General features: G+C 39.3%; 1 protein-coding gene across 6 annotated transcripts in view; it reads left to right on the top strand.

Moving 5' to 3' along the window:
• The window catches only part of HTR4 (5-hydroxytryptamine receptor 4), a 310,244-nt gene that overhangs the window by 229,469 nt on the left and 62,075 nt on the right, over window positions 1–18,700 (top strand). The window lies entirely within an intron of this gene.

An 18,700-nucleotide genomic window follows, 5' to 3' on the forward strand; every position in this document is an offset into this window, starting at 1 on the left:
GCGCAGTAGGGGGTAGTGTTGGTTAGGCTGGATGGTCATTTGGATTTTGGTTGGGAGCCTTCATTTTTACTAATTTCTGAAATATGTATTCAGTTTTCTCTTTGCTAGAAGTTAACACCTCTTGAATGTAAGCATGTCCACAATAGCCTTTTAGCTGAAAGTGCTCCTGGGACAGCACATTCCTCAAATTGCTGAGAACATTCTGACTTTAGTGTTAAAAGTTCCCTCTGAGGTCAGAACAAGGTGGGGAGCATGGACATCTTTCTGATCAGTGAGTTCTCTCTGCTTCCTCACAAAATGCCCTAGAATCTCCCCCCAAGGGAGCCTTCACCATCTCCTGTTGGCAGATTCTTCCTCTCGAAGACCCTCACCTTCATCTTTGATCACCCCACCCCAGTTCATGACCTTGTGTTTGATCTATTTCAACAAGATCTTTTATAATCATCACAGTTTAAAAAAAATCGTAATAATAATACCTGAGCATTGTAAAAAAAAAAGGTCATCATTTCACAAGTAATAATGTAAAAATGTCCCCATTTCTTCCTCTCCACCTCCACCACTGTACACCCTAGAGTTAACAACTGTAAATAGTAGCCCCCTCTAAATCCCAATCGTTTCATATACAATAAGCAAACTTGTTATGTGAACATGTCTTTAGTTTATTCAAATGGGTTTATGTTTTAAATAAGGCTTTGAAGAGGGCTTTCTCTGTATATATCCTAATGAATTGCCTGAGTATAGTGTTTTTACCAACTTGCTTCTCAGATGATGTATTACTAAGGTATTTTTCAGCATCATGTAACAGGAGATAAACTGATTGGTTCATAGCTGAAAAGTCAGGCTTCAGACATGGCTCTGCAGGGCTTGAACATTATCATCTAGTCTAGCTCTCTCCCCGTGTCTCTGTCTCCCTCTCCTTTTTGTCTCCTTCTTTCCTTCTCTTTCTCTCTGTGTCTCCCTCTCTGTCTCTATGTCTCTATGTCTGTCCCCATATTTATATCTCTCTCTTTGTCCCTATGCTGTTTTGTTGTTGGATTCATTCTCAGGCTGTGTTCAGAAAAATAGCTATAGTCAAACATGTGTCTTAAACCATCCTTAACTCATGAGTCCAAAGAAGAGAAACAAATGCTATTTCTCATTGAAGAACTTTGGTTGGCTTTGCTTGAGTCAGACACTCTCCTCATGATTAACCATCGTGGTGTGGGGATGACACATCAGGTTGCTGGGCAGAGGTGAGGCACTGTGACTGCCCGCTTTACCAGAAGCATATGTTGCAGGAAAATGGCATTTCCCTCTGGAAAGAGGGATGTTGGGCAGACGAGGATAGCAGATATCAGCTTCTCTTAAGCTGACCAAAGGACTTACAGGTATCTTTATGGAGCCTCCACAACATGACAGAGGTGTGTCATCCCCAAGTCTTCTTTATATTATGCCACATATTGCTAGATCCTTCCACTGGCTTCATATGCCATACTTCTCAGACTTTTAACCATTCCTATCCTCTTTCTCTGATCATGCTGTATTTTGCCCTGCATTTGGCTCAAATGTAGTTCCCTTCAAAACAGCTATTTCACTTCATTGAGGATACCATCATCTATAGCATTGCAAGATTTTCTCTTTGATATGTCCATCTGAATTGTCACCCTTCCTCTTGGCAGCCCAGGAATTTGATGTGTTTTATCTGCAAAAATCCTCCAATAGTTCCTCAATCACAGATTTTCTTTTAAAACAATTTTGCTTGTATAGTAAAACATACAATTCTGACTCAAAGATTGCATATTTCATCCTGTGCTGGAGATAAGTGTGCCTGCATTTCTTAACGATCTCCCTGGAGCATAACTCAATTTTGTAATGTATAAATGAAGTGTCTGTCACTGTGAACTTGTGTCACACAATTACATTTGTTTTCCCAATAGGATTGAAATACGTTTCTGCAAGGAGTGGGGATTATAAGTTTCCCCTTCTCACATACTCTTTGAGGTTCATGCTTTGTATGTAATAATAATATTTGTTGAGTTTCATGCTAGAGGATATGAAATCTTATTTTTATATTAATTTCATTAAATATTTATTGAGTGCTTACTAATTGCCACAAGGTGAGTAGAGCACTGGAAGTGCAGTGGTGAACAATCAGAAAAGCTCTGAATCACAGAGATTTTAGTCTAGTGGAGAATACAGATAGTGAATAGGTAATTATAGTAAAATTGGTGGTCATTGAAATAGAATAAGGGGAAGTCAAGGAAGTCGTTGGAGCACGTGACCTCCAGTGCAGGGAAAGCTTTCAGAAGAAGTGTTGCTGAAGCTAGGATCTGTAGATGATATAGATGCCAGTAGGTGAAGGGGGAGAGGGTGAGGTATGGGGAGTGACAGTTCTAGAAATCAGCATGTGCAAAGCCCCAGAGGTTTTTCAGTTTCACATTATCGAATATAGGCTAAATTCTTAGCTTATCTTTCAGTCCTTTTCCCAGAATTATCCTCAGTCTATGCCTTTCCTATCTCTACTCCCACCCATGAGTGGTCTGTTATCATTTCCTGAGTATGGTGTGTTTCCTTGTAATTCCATGTTGCACCTGTGTCTTGAGTTCCTTTTCTTTTCCTGGTGGACATCCACCCTTCTTCAATACTCACCTTCTCCACTAACTGGCTGAGCTTCATTCCCAAAGAAAATTTGTTATTTCTTTCTCTGAGCTCCCACAGAATGTTAAATATTAACATAGCAGTTATCACTCATTTTAATAATTGGTTTATTTATCTGTCTCACCCTAGACTACCAGCTCCTTGAGACTCAGCCTTTATCTCATCCATTTCTGTGTTCTTCTTACAGATCCCCAGTAGCTGCTCCAGGCATGTTTAGCTGAGCATAGAATGCTCTCAGGTGTGACTTGTGGTTTGATATGACTTTAGTGTTAGATTTTCTACCCTTTTAGAAATCTTGATATATAGATATATAAGAACGAGGCCTGGGGTGCTAGGTTTCCTGGATTCAATCCCAGATTGACCAGTTACCAATTGTATGATCTTAAGGAAGTTATTGAAATTCTCTGGGTTTTATCTTCTCATCAGCAAAATTGTATTAATTATAGTATATTCCATTTGGAGTTTGTGAAGACTAAATTACTGATTATATGCAAAGAACGTAAACTAGTGTGTGGCAACTAGTAAGCATTCAATAAATGTTAACTACAGTTATTATTCCATTATTGTTTCCCTTTCCCAATGCAAATTCCTGGTGACTATTGTGGGTGCCTTCCTAGACACTGATACTTGTCTTTTTCTTCCTATTTGCATAGCTGAGTGTCCTTCAAGGTTAGACCCTCAGCCTTCCAGCCCTGGGTATCTCCCTTCTCTTTTTTAGAGAGCTCACCCATCCTGTGGCTTTGCTTGCACCTCTGCCCTCATCTCTCCTGCAGTCTTGTCCCATGCTGGGTCCTCTGGCCTCTGTTAAACAGCTAGCTGCCTGTTCGACATCTTGCCTTAAGCATCTTTCTGTCGTCTCAAACCCAGTGTGCTCAAAGTGGAAATTTCCATCGTAAACAGATATCCTCTTCCACTTTGTACATCAAAGGTGCATTTATTAGTCAGCTTTTAGTCATTTAAAGGTAATTCTCTGAGGACATCTTTTATTTATCTACCATGACCAGCTGGATGCCAAGTCATAGCTATATTTTCATAAATATCTTTCAAATCCATCTTCCTCCTTTTTATACATTTTTTCATCCCATTTCAGATTATTGCAGTAGCTTCTTAGTTATTATTCCTGTGTATTATCTTATCTGTCGGGTTAATATTTAAATATGTCTTTTTTCTTGTGTCCTCAGCTAAAAAAGCTTAAAGGGCACTGCATACTTCCTCTTCCTAGATAGGGGTACTTTTGTCTAGGCTTGCTTTCTGTCAGCATTACCAGGGCATGGACTTTGGCAAATGTAGGTTTAAGTCCCAGTTCTACCATATCCTGGCTGTGTGATGTTGGGCAAATGGATTAAATTCTCTGAGCCTCAGTTTCCTTATATTTAAAATGTGGATGTTGAATGTTGCCTTGCAGAGTTGCTGTAGGAATTAGATATAATGTAGAATATACTTCTGACACAGAGTATGTTCTCCAAAAATAGGTGGTGTGTATAGTAGGAATAATAGTAATTGTAGCAGAGAAGGAAGTGGATAATTATTACAGTTAGAGAAATGCTATGTCACAGATATCTACAAGGTACTATAAAAAACCAGGGCAGAGGGAGTTCCCTGGCGTCCAGTGGTTAGGACTTGGCTCTTTCACAGCTGGGGCCTGGGTTCACTCCCTGGTTGGGGAACTAAGATCCCACAAGTCACGTGGCATGGCCAAAAAAAACCCCCCAAAAAACAAAAAAACCAGGACAGAGATGGAGAACCAATCCATATCTCTGACAGAAGGGAGTCTGTCCCCTGTGGTCCCTGTTCATGATCTTATGTTGATGCATGCTAGATTTTTTATGTGACAGCTCCTGGCTCCAAGAAACCAAGAGTCCTCTTAACAATTGGGCCTGGGACTGGCATACAACACTTCCAATGTACTCTGTTGGTCAAACAAGTCACAGGGCAGCCCTGTGGGAAGGGGACAGATGCCTTACCTCTGGATGAGAGAAGTGGCCATCTTTTTTTTTTTTTTTTTCTTTTTTAACATCTTTATTGGAGTATAATGGCTTTACAATGGTGTGTTAGTTTCTGCTTTATAAGAAAGTTAATCAGTTACACATATACATATATCCCCATATCTCTTCCCTCTTGCATCTCCCTCCCTCTCACCCTCCCTATCCCACCCCTCTAGGTGGTCACAAAGCACTGAGCTGATCTCCCTGTGCTATACGGCTGCTTCGCACTAGTTATCTATTTTACATTTGGTAGTGTATATATGTCCATGCCACTCTCTCACTTCGTCCCAGCTTACCCTTCTCCCTCCCCATGTCCTCAAGTCCATTCTCTACATCTGTGTCTTTATTCCTGTCCTGCCCCTAGGTTCTTCATAACCATTTTTTTTTTTTTTTTTTGGTTCCATATATATGTGTTAGCATATGGTATTTGTATTTCTCTTTCTGACTTACTTCACTCTGTATGACAGACTCTGGGTCCATCCACCTCACTACAAATAACTCAATTTCGTTTCTTTTTATGGCTGAGTAATATTCCATTGTATATATGTGCCACATCTTCTTTATCCATTCATCTGTCGATGGACACTTAGGTTGCTTCCATGTCCTGGCTATTGTAAATAGAGCTGCAATGAACATTGTGGTACATGACTCTTTTTGAGTTGTGGTTTTCTCAGGGTATATGCCCAGTAGTAGGATTGCTGGGTCGTATGGTAGTTCTATTTTTAGTTTTTTAAGGAACCTCCATACTGTTCTCCATAGTGGCTGTATCAATTTACATTCCCACCAACAGTGGAAGAGGGTTCCCTTTTCTCCACACCCTCTCCAGCATTTATTGTTTGTAGATTTTTTGACGATGGCCATTCTGACCGGTGTGAGATGATATCTCATTGTAGTTTTGATTTGCATTTCTCTAATGATTAATGATGTTGAGCATTCTTTCATGTGTTTGTTGGCAATCTGTATATCTTCTTTGGAGACATGTCTATTTAGGTCTTCTGCCCATTTTTATATTGGGTTGTTTGTTTTTTTGATATTGAGCTGCATGAGTTGCTTGTATGTTTTGGAGATTAATACTTTGTCATTTGCTTCATTTGCAAATATTTTCTACCATTCTGAGGGTTGTCTTTTCGTCTTGTTTATGGTTTCCTTTGCTGTGCAAAAGCTTTTAAGTTTCATTAGGTCCCATTTGTTTATTTTTGTTTTTATTTCCATTTCTCTAGGAGGTGGGTCAAAAAGGATCTTGCTGTGATTTATGTCATAGAGTGTTCTACCTATGTTTTCCTCTAAGAGTTTGATGGTGTCTGGCCTTACATTTAGGTCTTTAATCTGTTTTGAGTTTATTTTTGTGTATGGTATTAGGGAGTGCTCTAATTTCATTCTTTTACATGTAGCTGTCCAGTTTTCCCAGCACCACTTATTGAAGAGACTGTCTTTTCTCCACTGTATATGCTTGCCTCCTTTATCAAAGATAAGGTGACCATATGTGCGTGGGTTTATCGCTGGGCTTTCTATCCTATTCCATTGATCTATATTTATGTTTTTGTGCCAGTACCATACTGTCTTGATTACTGTAGCTTTGTAGTATAGTCTGAAGTCTGGGGGCCTGATTCCTGCAACGCCATTTTTCTTTCTCAAGATTGCTTTGGCTATTCAGGGTCTTTTGTGTTTCCAAACAAATTGTGAAATTTTTTGTTCTAGTTCTCTGAAAAATGCCATTGGTAGTTTGACAGGGATTGCATTGAATCTATAGATTGCTTTGGGTAGTACAGTCCTTTTCACAATGTTCATTCTTCCAATCCAAGAACATTGTATACCTCTCCATCTGTTTGTAATATCTTTATTTTCTTTCATCAGTGTCTTATAGTTTTCTGCATACAGGTCTTTTGTCTCCTTAAGTAGGTTTATTCCTAGGTATTTTATTCTTTTTGTTGCAGTGGTAAATGGGAGTGTTTCCTTAATTTCTCTTTCAGATTTTTCATCATTAGTGTATAGGAATGCAAGAGATTTCTGTGCATTAATTTTGTGTCCTGCTACTTTACTAAATTCATTGATTAGCTCTAGTACTTTTCTGGTAACATCTTTAGGATTCTCTATGTATAACATCATGTCATCTGCAAACAGTGGCAGCTTAACTTCTTCTTTTCCAATGTGGATTCCTTTTATTTCTTTATCTTCTCTGATTGCTGTGGCTAGAGCTTCCAAAACTGTGTTGAATAATAATGGTGAGAGTGGACAACCTTGTCTTGTTCCTGATCTTAGAGGAAATGGTTTCAGTTTTTCACCATTGAGAATGATGTTTGCTGAGGGTTTGTCATATATGGCCTTCATTATGTTGAGGTAACTTCCCTCTATGCTTACTTTCTGGAGGGTTTTTATAATAAATGGGTGTTGAAATTTGTCAAAAGCTTTTTCTGCATCAATTGAGATGATCATATGGTTTTTATCCTTCAATTTGTTAATATGGTGTATCACATTGATTGATTTGCATACATTGAAGAATCCTTGCATTCCTGGGATAAACCCCACTTGATCATGGTGTGTGATCCTTTTAATGTGCTGTTGGATTCTGTTTGCTAGTTTTCTGTTGAGGATTTTTGCATCTATGTTCATCAGTGATATTGGCGTGTAGTTTTCTTTTTTTGTGACATCTTTGTCTGGTTTTGGTATCAGGGTGATGGTGGCCTCGTAGAATGAATTTGGGAGTGTTCCACCCTCTGCTATATTTTGGAAGAGCTTGAGAATGATAGGTGTTAGCTCTTCTCTAAACGTTTGATAGAATTCGCCTGTGAAGCCATCTGGTCCTGGGCTTCTGTTTGTTGGAAGATTTTTAATCACAGTTTCAATTTCAGTGCTTGTGATTGGCCTGTTTATATTTTCTATTTCTTCCTGTTTCAGTCTTGGAAGGTTGTGCTTTTCTAAGAATTTGTCCATTTCTTCCAGGTTGTCCATTTTATTGGCACATAGTTGCTTGTAATAATCTCTCAGGATCCTTTGTATTTCTTCAGTGTCAGTTGTTACTTCTCCTTTTTCATTTCTAATTATATTGATTTGAATCTTCTCCCTTTTTTTCTTGATGAGTCTAGCTAATGGTTTATCAATTTTGTTTACCTTCTCAAAGAACCAGCTTTTAGTTTTATTGATCTTTGCTATCGTTTCCTTCATTTCTTTTACATTTATTTCTGATTTGATTTTTATAGTTTCTTTCCTTCTGCTATCTTTGGGGTTTTTTTGTTCTTCTTTCTCTAATTGCTTTAGGTGTAAGGTTAGGTTGTTTATTTGAGATGTTTCTTGTTTCTTGAGGTAGGATCGTATTGCTGTAAACAATACAATGGAATTGCTTTTGCTTCATTCCATAGGTTTTGGGTCATCAGGTTTTCATTGTCATTTGTTTCTAGGTATTTTTTGATTTCCTCTTTGATTTCTTCAGTGTTCTCTTGGTTATTTAGTAGTGTATTATTTAGCCTCCACGTGTTTGTATTTTTTACAGATTTTTTCCTGTAATTGATGTCTAGTCTCATAGCGTTGTGGTCGGAAAAGATACTTGATACGATTTCAAGTTTCTTAAATTTACCAAGGCTTGATTTGTGACCCAAGATATGATCTATCCTGGAGAATGTTCCATGAGCACTTGAGAAGAAAGTATATTCTGTTGCTTTTGGATGGAATGTCCTATAAATATCAATTAAGTCCATCTTGTTTAATGTATCATTTAAAGCTTGTGTTTCCTTATTTATTTTTATTTTGGATGCTCTATCCATTGGTGAAAGTGGGGTGTTAAAGTCCTCTACTATGATTGTGTTACTGTCGATTTCCCCTTTTATGGCTGTTAGCATTTGCCTTATGTATTGAGGTGCTGCTATGTTGGGTGCATAAATGTTTACAGTTGTTATATCTTCTTCTTCTTGGATTGATCCCTTGATCATTCTGTAGTGTCCTTCTTTGTCTCTTGTAATAGTCTTTATTTTAAAGTCTATTTTGTCTGATACGAGAATTGCTACTCCAGCTTTCTTTTGATGTCCATTTGCATGGAATATCTTTTTCCATCCCCTCACTTTCAGTCTGTATGTGTCCCTAGGTCTGAGGTGGGTCTCTTGTAGACAGCATATATATGGGTCTTGTGTTTGTATCCATTCAGCCAGTATATATCATTTGGTTGGAGCATTTAATCCATTTACATTTAAGGTAGTTATCAATATGTATATTCCTATTCCCATTCTCTTAATTGCTTTGGGTTTGTTATTGTAGGTCTTTTCCTTCTCTTGTGTTTCCTGCCTAGAGAAGTTCCTTTAGCATTTGTTGTAAAGCTGGTTTGGTGTTTCTGAATTCTCTTAGCTTTTGCTTGTCTGTAAAGGTTGTAATTTCTCCATTGAATCTGAAGGGAGACCCTTGCTGGGTAGAATAAACTTGGTTGTAGATTTTTCCCTTTCATCACTTTAAATATGTCCTGCCACTCCCTTCTGGCTTGCAGAGTTTCTGCTGAAAGATCAGCTGTTAACCTTATGGGGATTCCCTTGTATGTTATTTGTTGCTTTTCTCTTGCTGCTTTTAATATTTTTTCTTTGTATTTAATTTTTGATAGTTTGATTAATATGTGTCTTGGTATGTTTTTCCTTGGATTTATCCTGTATGGGACTCTCTGCACTTCCTGGACTTGTTTAACTATTTCCTTTCCCGTATTAAGGAAGTTTTCAACTATAATCTCTTCAAATATTTTCTCAGTCCCTTTCTTTTTCTCTTCTTCTTTGGGACCCCTATAATTTGAATGTTGGTGCATTTAATGTTGTCCCAGAGATCTCTGAGACTGTCCTCAATTCTTTTCATTCTTTTTTCTTTATTCTGCTCTGCGGTAGTTATTTCCACTCTTTTATCTTCCAGGTCACTTATCCGTTCTTCTGTCTCAGTTATTCTGCTATTGATTCCTTCTAGAGAATTTTTAATTTCATTTATTGTTTTGTTCATCATTGTTTGTTTGCTCTTTAGTTCTTCTAGGTCCTTGTTAAACGTTTCTTGTATTTTCTCCATTCTATTTCCAAGATTTTGGATCATCTTTACTATCATTACTCTGAATTCTTTTTTAGGTAGACTGCCTATTTCCTCTTCATTTGTTTGGTCTGGTTGGTTTTTACCGTGCTCCTTCATCTGCTGTGTATTTTTCTGTCTTCTCATTTTGCTTAATTAATTCCATTTGGTGTCCCCTTTTCACAGGCTACAGGTTTGTAGTTCCTGTTGTTTTTGGTGTCTGCCTCCAGTGGGTAAGGTTGGTTCAGTGGGTTGTGTAGGCTTCCTGGTGGAAGGGACTGGTGCCTGTGTTCTGGTTGATGAGGCTGGATCTTGTCTTTCTTATGGGGAGGACCACATCCGTTGGTGTGTTTTGGGGTATCTGTGAACTTATTATGATTTTAGGCAGTCTCTCTGCAAATGGGTCAGGTTGTGTTCCTGTCTTGTAGTTATTTGGCATGGGGTGTCCAGCACTGTAGCTTGCTGGTCGTTGAGTGGAGCTGGGTCTTAGCATTGAGATGGACATCTCTGGGAGAGCTCTCGCCGATTGATATTACATGGGGCCAGGAGGTCTCTGGCGGACCAATGTCCTGAACTTGGCTCTCCCACCTCAGAGGCTCAGGCCTGACACCTGGGTGGAGCGCCAAGGCCCTGTCAGCCACATGGCTCATAAGAAAAGAGGAAAAAAAAAGAGAATGAAAGAAAAAATAAATAAAGAAATAAATAAAATAATGTTATTAAAATTAAAAAAATTATTAAAAATAAAAAAGTAATAGAAAGAAAGAAAGAAGAGAGCAACCAAACCAATAAACAAATCCACCAATGATAGCAAGTGCTAAAACTACACTTAAAAAAAAAAAAAAAAAGGACAGACAGAACCCTAGGATAAGTGGTAAAAGCAAAGCTATAGTGAGAAAAATCACACAAAGAAGCATACACATACACACTCACAAAAAGAGAAAAAGGAAAAAAAAAAGAAAAAAATATATATATAAAGGAAGAGAGCAACCAAATCAGTAAACAAATCTACCAATGATAATAAGCTCTAAATACTAAACTAAGATAAACATAAAATCAGAAAGAAATTAGATGCAGAAAGCAAACCCCAAGTCTACAGTTGCTCCCAAAGTGCACCGACTCAATTTTGGGATGATTTGTTGTCTATTCAGTTATTCTAGAGATGCAGCGTACATCATGTTGATTGTGGAGATTTAATCCGCTGCTCCTGAGCCTTCTGGGAGAAATTTCCCTTTCTCTTCTTTGTTCGCACAGCTCCTGGGGTTCAGCTTTGGATTTGGCCCTGCCTCTGCATCTAGGTCACCTGACGGCATCTGTTACCCACCCAGACAGGATGGGGTTAAAGTAGCAGCTGATTAGGGGGCTCTGGCTCAGTCAGGCTGGGGGGGAGGGAGGGGTCTTTAGCTGATCTTGATTGGAAATTTGAGCTCAGTGATCACCCAAGATGCTGTCTTCAGCCATCTCAGTTAGAAGAGCTGGGCCTGGATTAAGTCTATGAGAGGATACTGCATCTAATCAACCCCATTGATTGTAGCCAGTATGGTCTCATCATTTCCATTCACCTTAGGGACCAACTCATTTACCTTTTGTTTCTTAGAATCAACTACTAAGAGAGATGTTGAACCCAGTGGCTTCTATTTTATTTGTTAAATAATTTAGAGTCCCTGGTTCCAAAATGTATTTAACTTTGTTTACAATAACATGCATGAAATAAGTATATGTATACATATAATATCAGAGGGGCTGAGAATAAAAATAGTAACTGCTATTTATTAAGCTTTATGTGCCAGGAACTTCCTAAGTTTTAAACGTATTATTTCATCAATTCCCACAGCCAATCAATGAGCTGGACATAATGATCTCCACTTTATAGATGAGGAAACTGAATCTTGGAGAGGTTAAGTAACTGATCCTAAGACCACAGAGTTGGTACCCAGATGCAAAAATGTAAGGTGACTGCTAAAATCTCCTCTGATTCTGAGAGTGTAGGGTTCCAGGTTGTTCTGTTTGCTACTTTGCCTTCACTGTGGTTGGGAGGACAGGAAGTGAGGAGGCAGAATTTTCCTTAATTGCAGGAGGAGTGGGGAAGAGATTAGCATGGAACTTAAAATACATGACTGCCTTCTAAGAGTTGTCAAAGTAAATTGTGTCCCCAGAGACATTTAAAAGCAATTTGATCACACATTTACACATGGCTGTGGTTGGGGAAGCTGATGACTGGTCTACCAAAGCCGGTTTTAATGGAGTTTTGTGAGCAATACTTAGAAATGTTTTGCATAAGATATTACTTTGTAAATATCCTTGCTACATTTTAGTTAATCCTGACCATCTGGAACCTCACTTGTCACTTGAACATTTACTTAACCACTGTGTAAAAGTTTTCTAGTTAAAAAAGAATGCCAATTGTCCAATGGAAGTCTAGAGAACAGACCTAATAGATTAGTCCTGAGATAAGACAGAATTGTTTTTTCTGATGAATACTATCCACCTAGCCTGTGGACCAACCACTCTGTCTCTTGAGTTTGTTGTAATTCAGCTCCTTTGGTAGAGCAGTGTTGATTGTGATGGACATTTTCCAGTTCAAAAAAACTTCTGGTGATTCCTCTGAGTATAGCACTCAAAAACCTCTAAGACAGTAGTTCTCAAAGTGTGATCCCCAAACCACCAGCAGCAACATCACTTGAGAACGTATCAGAAATGCAAATTCTTGGGCCCCATTCAAGATCTACCTGCAATCGGTGTTTCAACAAGCTCTCTAGGTGATTCTGAAGCACACTATGTTGGAGAACCATTGCTCTGAAATCTTCCCTTCAGCCAGCTTTCTAGGCTTACTTCTTCTACTTCCATATAAACACTCTACCATCCAGCTAACTTGTACTCTGTTATATTTATATGGGTATGTGGATACATGCATGTATATTTATAGATGGATATATATTTATATATATACAATTTCTGTCTCCGGGTCTTTGTCCATGCTCTTTATAGCAACTAGATTATACTTTCTCCTCCACTGTCCTTGCCCAGTCTCTAAAATCCAACTTAAAAGACACTTATTGGAGACAGCCTTTCCCCATCCCTCTACTTTCACATCCCAAAAACCTGGTTCCACATTTTAATGTAATTTATTTTAATTGGTAGTTATTAAGGGTTTACTATTTATTCAGCCCTTTTGTGAGCATAACTCTATATCTAGCACTGTACTAGGCATTGAGGATACAATTGTGAACAGGCAAACATCTCTGGAACTTATAAATCAGTTAGGGGTAGACTTTTCTTACCTCCTGTCCTAGATCATAGCTCTGAGAAGGTGCAGGTGTCTTGTACTGCTGGGTGTCCCACAGGTTGTATTAAGTTATGGCGGGCAGGGTAGAAGGTGATGTTCTTGTCTTCTCTGGTCTGTATAGGATACACCAGAGTATTATGCTCTCCTTGTGGCTCCCACTCTTAAGAGGGAATGGCACACTATAACATACAGAGGACACAGAGCCCCTGCTGTTGGTGAAAATCACCTCCTCTAAACCAAAGTTTCTCAAATGTGGCACTACTGTCCTTGTAGACCAGATGATTCTTTGTTGTAGGGGGCTGTCTTGTGTCTTGTAAGACATGTGGCAGCATCCCTGATCTCTACCCCCTGGTTGCCAGTAGCATCACCCTTTCCAATTATGGCAACAGAATATGTCTCCATACATTACCAAGTATCCTTTGGCATGCAGAATCAACCCTGGTTGAATACAACTGGGTTGTATTCAAAAACTGAATACAATTTTTACCTGCAGAAAATAAAACTTAAGAGGAATGTAGAAGCTCTCTTCAGATATCTGTAGGACTACTGTGCAGAAGAATTAGAGATAGAAATTTTAAATTGAGACAGAGGGTAAAACTGGAAGTTACAGAAGATCAATTTTGGAGGAGACCTTTTTAACCTCAGGAGAGCCTTGAGTTTAGAGTGTACTGTCGTAGGACTTGGTGAATCCCCAGTCCTTAGTGCATTCATGCAGGCTTGGATATACCTCATTTTAGAGGGAACTTGGGGATTTCAGGATTTTGAGGATCCTTCAAGTTTTGAGATTCATTGTTTTTATGTTTCCAAAGTGGCTTGTAAAGAGTTAGAATAATCCCTTGGGGATTTTGGGAAGGTGGCAGAGTGAAGTGATAGTAGTGAAATTAACCTCCTGACCCTTGTGTCAGGCTGCCTGGGCCAGATCCCAGCTTGGTTCTTACCACCAGTGGAACCTTGGACAAATCTCAACACTTCTGTGTTTCTGTTTCCTCATCTGTGAAAGGGGTGCATTTATAGTTCCTATTTCAAAAGTAGTTGTGAGGACCAAATGAGATAATACAGGGAGACCTCTTGGTAAGTAAATGAAAAGTAACTCTTATTATTAACTCAGCCAGTGTGCTTTGCCTAAACTCCAAATAACTTGCAAATTTAACTAGCTACTTCTGTCTATTTGTGTTGTACATGTGTTTGGGAGGCAGTTCATAATAGGACAAATATATTTGTTATTAGCACTGATAATATAATCCAAATATAAGTATTAAAAAGCAACCATGATAGGTAAAGATCAAGTTTTCTGATTTCTATCTGGTCCTTGATCTGTAGACAAAAGTTAGAATTTTAAGGGTCAGTTAACACTAGAACTGAATTTTTATTAATCATTTTATTGAGTGATGTTTGTTTTCACATACTTAATTTACACTCTTGAATGCAGCCTTCAAGAGGATGTTTATTTTTCAGATCCTTTGCTAGAAAGCAAAGATTGGAAAGATATGAGGAAAGAAATTAGAAGAATATGAGGTGGCTTATTTATGGCAGCTGTCTCAAGGATGCCAAGGCCTTGGTAAGAATCTTGGGCCCATAAAATCGAGTGCTCTAATTTGAGCTCCAGATAAAAACCTTATATTCTCTACTCCGTGCCATTTAAAAATCATATTATTTTTACTGTAATATATAGCACCAGATTGAAGATGTAGAGGAGAAGATTTAAGTAAAACACATACATAGACACAATTTGGTATTTTTCTTATTCATCCTTACTATTATTCACAATTCAATCAGTATAATTTGAAGAAAATGAAATTCTTTTTTCCCTTTACTTATTGCTAATTTTTAAAGTAGGGAATGAAGGATTTTTCCCAGGCTTGCCCAGCCACCTCACATCATGCAAGAGTAACTTTCTGCAGCTCTCTGTGCAAGAAACCATGGCTGTGTCCCACCTTAGCCCCTTGGGAAATGAGCTGTCCAAGCAACTTTATTGCAAGCACTCATTGTCCAGGGCACAGACTGTGTATGTAAATGCATAAGGGATTGGTAGCATGTGTACTACATCCACAGGATCCCCCTTGAAGTTGAATTTCCAAAGGAAACCCGTCACCATTATTTATTTCTCTGTAGCAGCAGCTCCTAATAGCCTAGGGTAGTGCAAATTAAAGCATAGAACATTTGGACAGCAGAACTTGGGGAGATCTTATTGTCGACAGGATATTCATCATGCCATGGGAATCAGACTGTCACCCTGGCCAAGTTAGACTTAGAAAGAAAGGCTTTCATAAAAACGTTATGAGCACCAATATAACCATGTATTCAAAGTCCTCTTCTGTAAATTCTATTGTCTTCCCAACATAATCCTCTAAACATCCATATCCACTTATGGAAGTCAGAAGAACATCTTGCTTCCTCAAACATACCTTTTGTCCTGCAAGGTGTTTAATTTGGCTTTGTCTTTTTGAATTTTTAGATTTATATGACAATGGAGATCCAACCCAAATTCCTAAAGTCTTATCTTTACCCAGTATCTTGACATCTGTTCCAAACCTCAAAAATTATAAATTATACAGCAAAGGTAGGGGGGACATCTATTGGGTTAGCCAAAAAGTTCCTTCGGGTTTTTCCGTAACATCTTACGGAAAAACCCAAAGGAACTTTTTGGCCAACCCAGTATTTTTCACTTATCCCTTGATTGCCTTCCTTGGGTTGGTAGATGAGGGGATGCTATAATTTGAGCTATGATCTGGAGGTATATTGAATAAAAACAAAGGTATTCTTACTTAGAACAAAGCATCTGTGAAGGACATATCTGGCATTCAAAACCATTTTTATTGAGGCAAGGTACTTTGGTTGCAAGTAACAGAGACTGCCTTTAGCCAACTTTGTTAGCTTTTGCTAGGGCTGTCATAACAAAGTACCATAAACTGTGTGGTCTGGAACAACAGGATATTTATTGTCTTACAGTTCTGGAGGCTAGAAGTCTGAAATCAAGGTGTTAGCAGGGCCCTGCTCCCTCTGAACCTGTAGGGAAAAGATTCTTCCTTGTCTCTTCCTAGCTTCAGTTGTTTTGCTGGCAATCTTTGGTGTTCTTTGGCTTGTAGAAGCATCATTTCAATCCTCTGTCTTCACATTGCCATCTTCTCACTGAGCATATCTGTCTGTGTCTAACTTTCCCTTTTTGAAAGGATTTCAGTCATGTTGGATTAAGGCCCACCCTAATGGCCTCATTTTAATTTTATTACCTCTCTAAAGATCCTATTTCCAAATAAGGCCGTATTCCAAGGCACTGAGGGTTTGGATTTCAGCATATCTTTTGGGAGAGGGGACACACTTCAACACATAAGATCAACTTAAGCAAAAAGGGAATTTTGTGGGAAAATATGAGGTGACTTATTTAATTGAAGGAAGAGCTAAAGAATGAGGACCCAAAGGGGCAAAAGCATGACTGCCCGGAGATCCAAGGAGCAGGAGCTACTCTCAGCCCCACCAGTTAGCTGCTGTGGGAATAGAGGAACCGTCTCTGACTTTCCCATTTTTGCATCACTCTGCATGACATTCAGAGTCCCAGGAAAAAGTCTGATTGGGTCACCCCCTGGCTGGAAAAGTCAGTCCCATCATTTATTTTCCCAACTACATGACAGCAACAGAGAAGAGAATTCCCAAAGGATTTGGGATGCTATTACCAAGAAAAAGGAGGAAAAATGGTAAATGTACAAAACCAATATCTAATCTAGGCCCTCTAGCAGGAAATAAGGAAGGGAGCAAAATTTGAAAAAAAAGTATATTTTTATGTACTCCAAATTCATCAACTCTATGTTAGTAAACCTCTGATGATTGTTAATACAGCCATTCAGAAAAACTTGCCACTGTGATATAATTTGCCTTTCTTATATAAGCGATGAGTGTGGAGAGAATTCCAGCTAATCATGGTTCTTTCCATTACTGAGTTACCTTTAGTTAGATTTGGCTACCATGTCAGTTTTATAGATAGAGAAAGTTAGTTCCTGAGTAATTCCCTCTTCCATTATTTGGTCTGTTGTTCTATACTCTGGTCCAGATCAGGATACCCTGTCTTGCTGGCCACAGGGAGCTCCCTGGTACAATGTGGTTAGCTACTCTTTGATGCCCTGTAGGGAAGGATATAATCCCCTTGCAGCGCCTGAGGCACTCTCTTCTCATGCTTTAACACTAGGCTCTCCTTCTCATTGCACCCTCTCTCCCAACTCATCCTACCACCACCTTTTCAAAGAATATAGCCATTGTTCTATTAGTTATGCTTTGAATTAAGAAAAGAAAGGAAGAGGTGGTAAAAGTCAACAAAGCGAACTGCATAAAATGAGGGGTATAAGGGGGTGGCTCATCATTAAATGGTGTAAAATCTTAAAGAATAGGCTTAGTCTCCAGGCTGTCTCTTTGCATTTTTTCTTTGGCTCTTCCAAAGACAAATGGCTGATAGAACTACCATGGTATTTTGCCTGTTGCCAGTTCAGTGAACTTCCTGGGCATGGAAGTAGTGATCTCCATGACTGGAACAACATACAAAGAGCAGTCTGGGAGTTAGAGACCAGATCATTGAATTTGGCAAGTTGCACCTCTCTCTGGAGATACAAAGAAGGTTAGTACTGTAGGCAGAATCTGGGCTCAGGAAGGCGTGAGCAGAGAGTCCCATGAGAAGGATCAGACCCTGATAAATGGGGATGAGATGGTCTCTACCAGTAGGTAGGAAATGATGGAGCAGGAAATATTTGGAACTTGACATTCTTGGCATCAGAGAAACAGTTAAATGGTTCAACCCAGAAGTAACACATGTCAATTCTGTTCATGACTCATAGGCCAAGTCACTCGGCCCCACTCAACCACAAGGAGGTCAGGAAGTGCATGTGCCCAAAAGGGGGAACTGGACATACCTAGCAAACAGCAGTAATGACTTCCACTTGTCAAAATGCAAACTCCAGATTCCTCCCTAACAGGCTCTAATTCAGGAGATCCTTGGAATCTGCATTTTAAGTAGGTCTCCTCAGGTTAGTCTGATGCAGGGGAGAAGGGCAGAATCTTTGGACCACAATTTAAAGAACACTGACTTAGGGCTTCCCTGGTGGCGCAGTGGTTGAGAATCTGCCTGCCAGTGCAGGGGACACGGGTTCGAGCCCTGGTCTGGGAGGATCCCACATGCCGCGGAGCAACTAGGCCCGTGAGCCACAATTACTGAGCCTGCGCGTCTGGAGCCTGTGCTCCGCAACAAGAGAGGCCACAATAGTGAGAGGCCTGCGCACCGCGATGAAGAGTGGCCCCCGCTTGCCGCAACTAGAGAAAGCCCTCACACAGAAACAAAGACCCAACACAGCCATAAATAAATAAATAAATAAATAATTAAAATAGCTTTAAAAAAAAAAAAGAACACTGACTTAGAGCATCACCTCAATATAGGTAGGTGATCAAGAGGATGGGGACAAGTTTGAGATACTGTTCTTAGAGCTCAGATATAGGGCCAACCCTGGGTCACCTCAAGTTGTTATCAAAGAGGACTGCATATGTCTAGTCACTGAGGCCCAGAGAGGTGGACAGAAGCTCTTAAAATGCCCAGGCATGAGGGTAGTGTTGGATCCGTGCCTGAGACTGAGCAGACCCTCAGGTATATGTTGAGCTTCTCAGATATTGGGAGAGGAAGAGGGATATGGGACCAATGCCTGGTTCTCATATGTATGATCTAAAGTTTATATTTATAATAGCAGAAACTCTTTGACCAATATGATATCTTATTGTACCATTGCTTTTTTCTTTCCTCTGTTCT

This window comes from Balaenoptera physalus, assembly GCF_965194825.1.
Source record: "Balaenoptera physalus genome assembly, chromosome: 3".
NCBI classification, from domain to species: domain Eukaryota; kingdom Metazoa; phylum Chordata; class Mammalia; order Artiodactyla; family Balaenopteridae; genus Balaenoptera; species Balaenoptera physalus.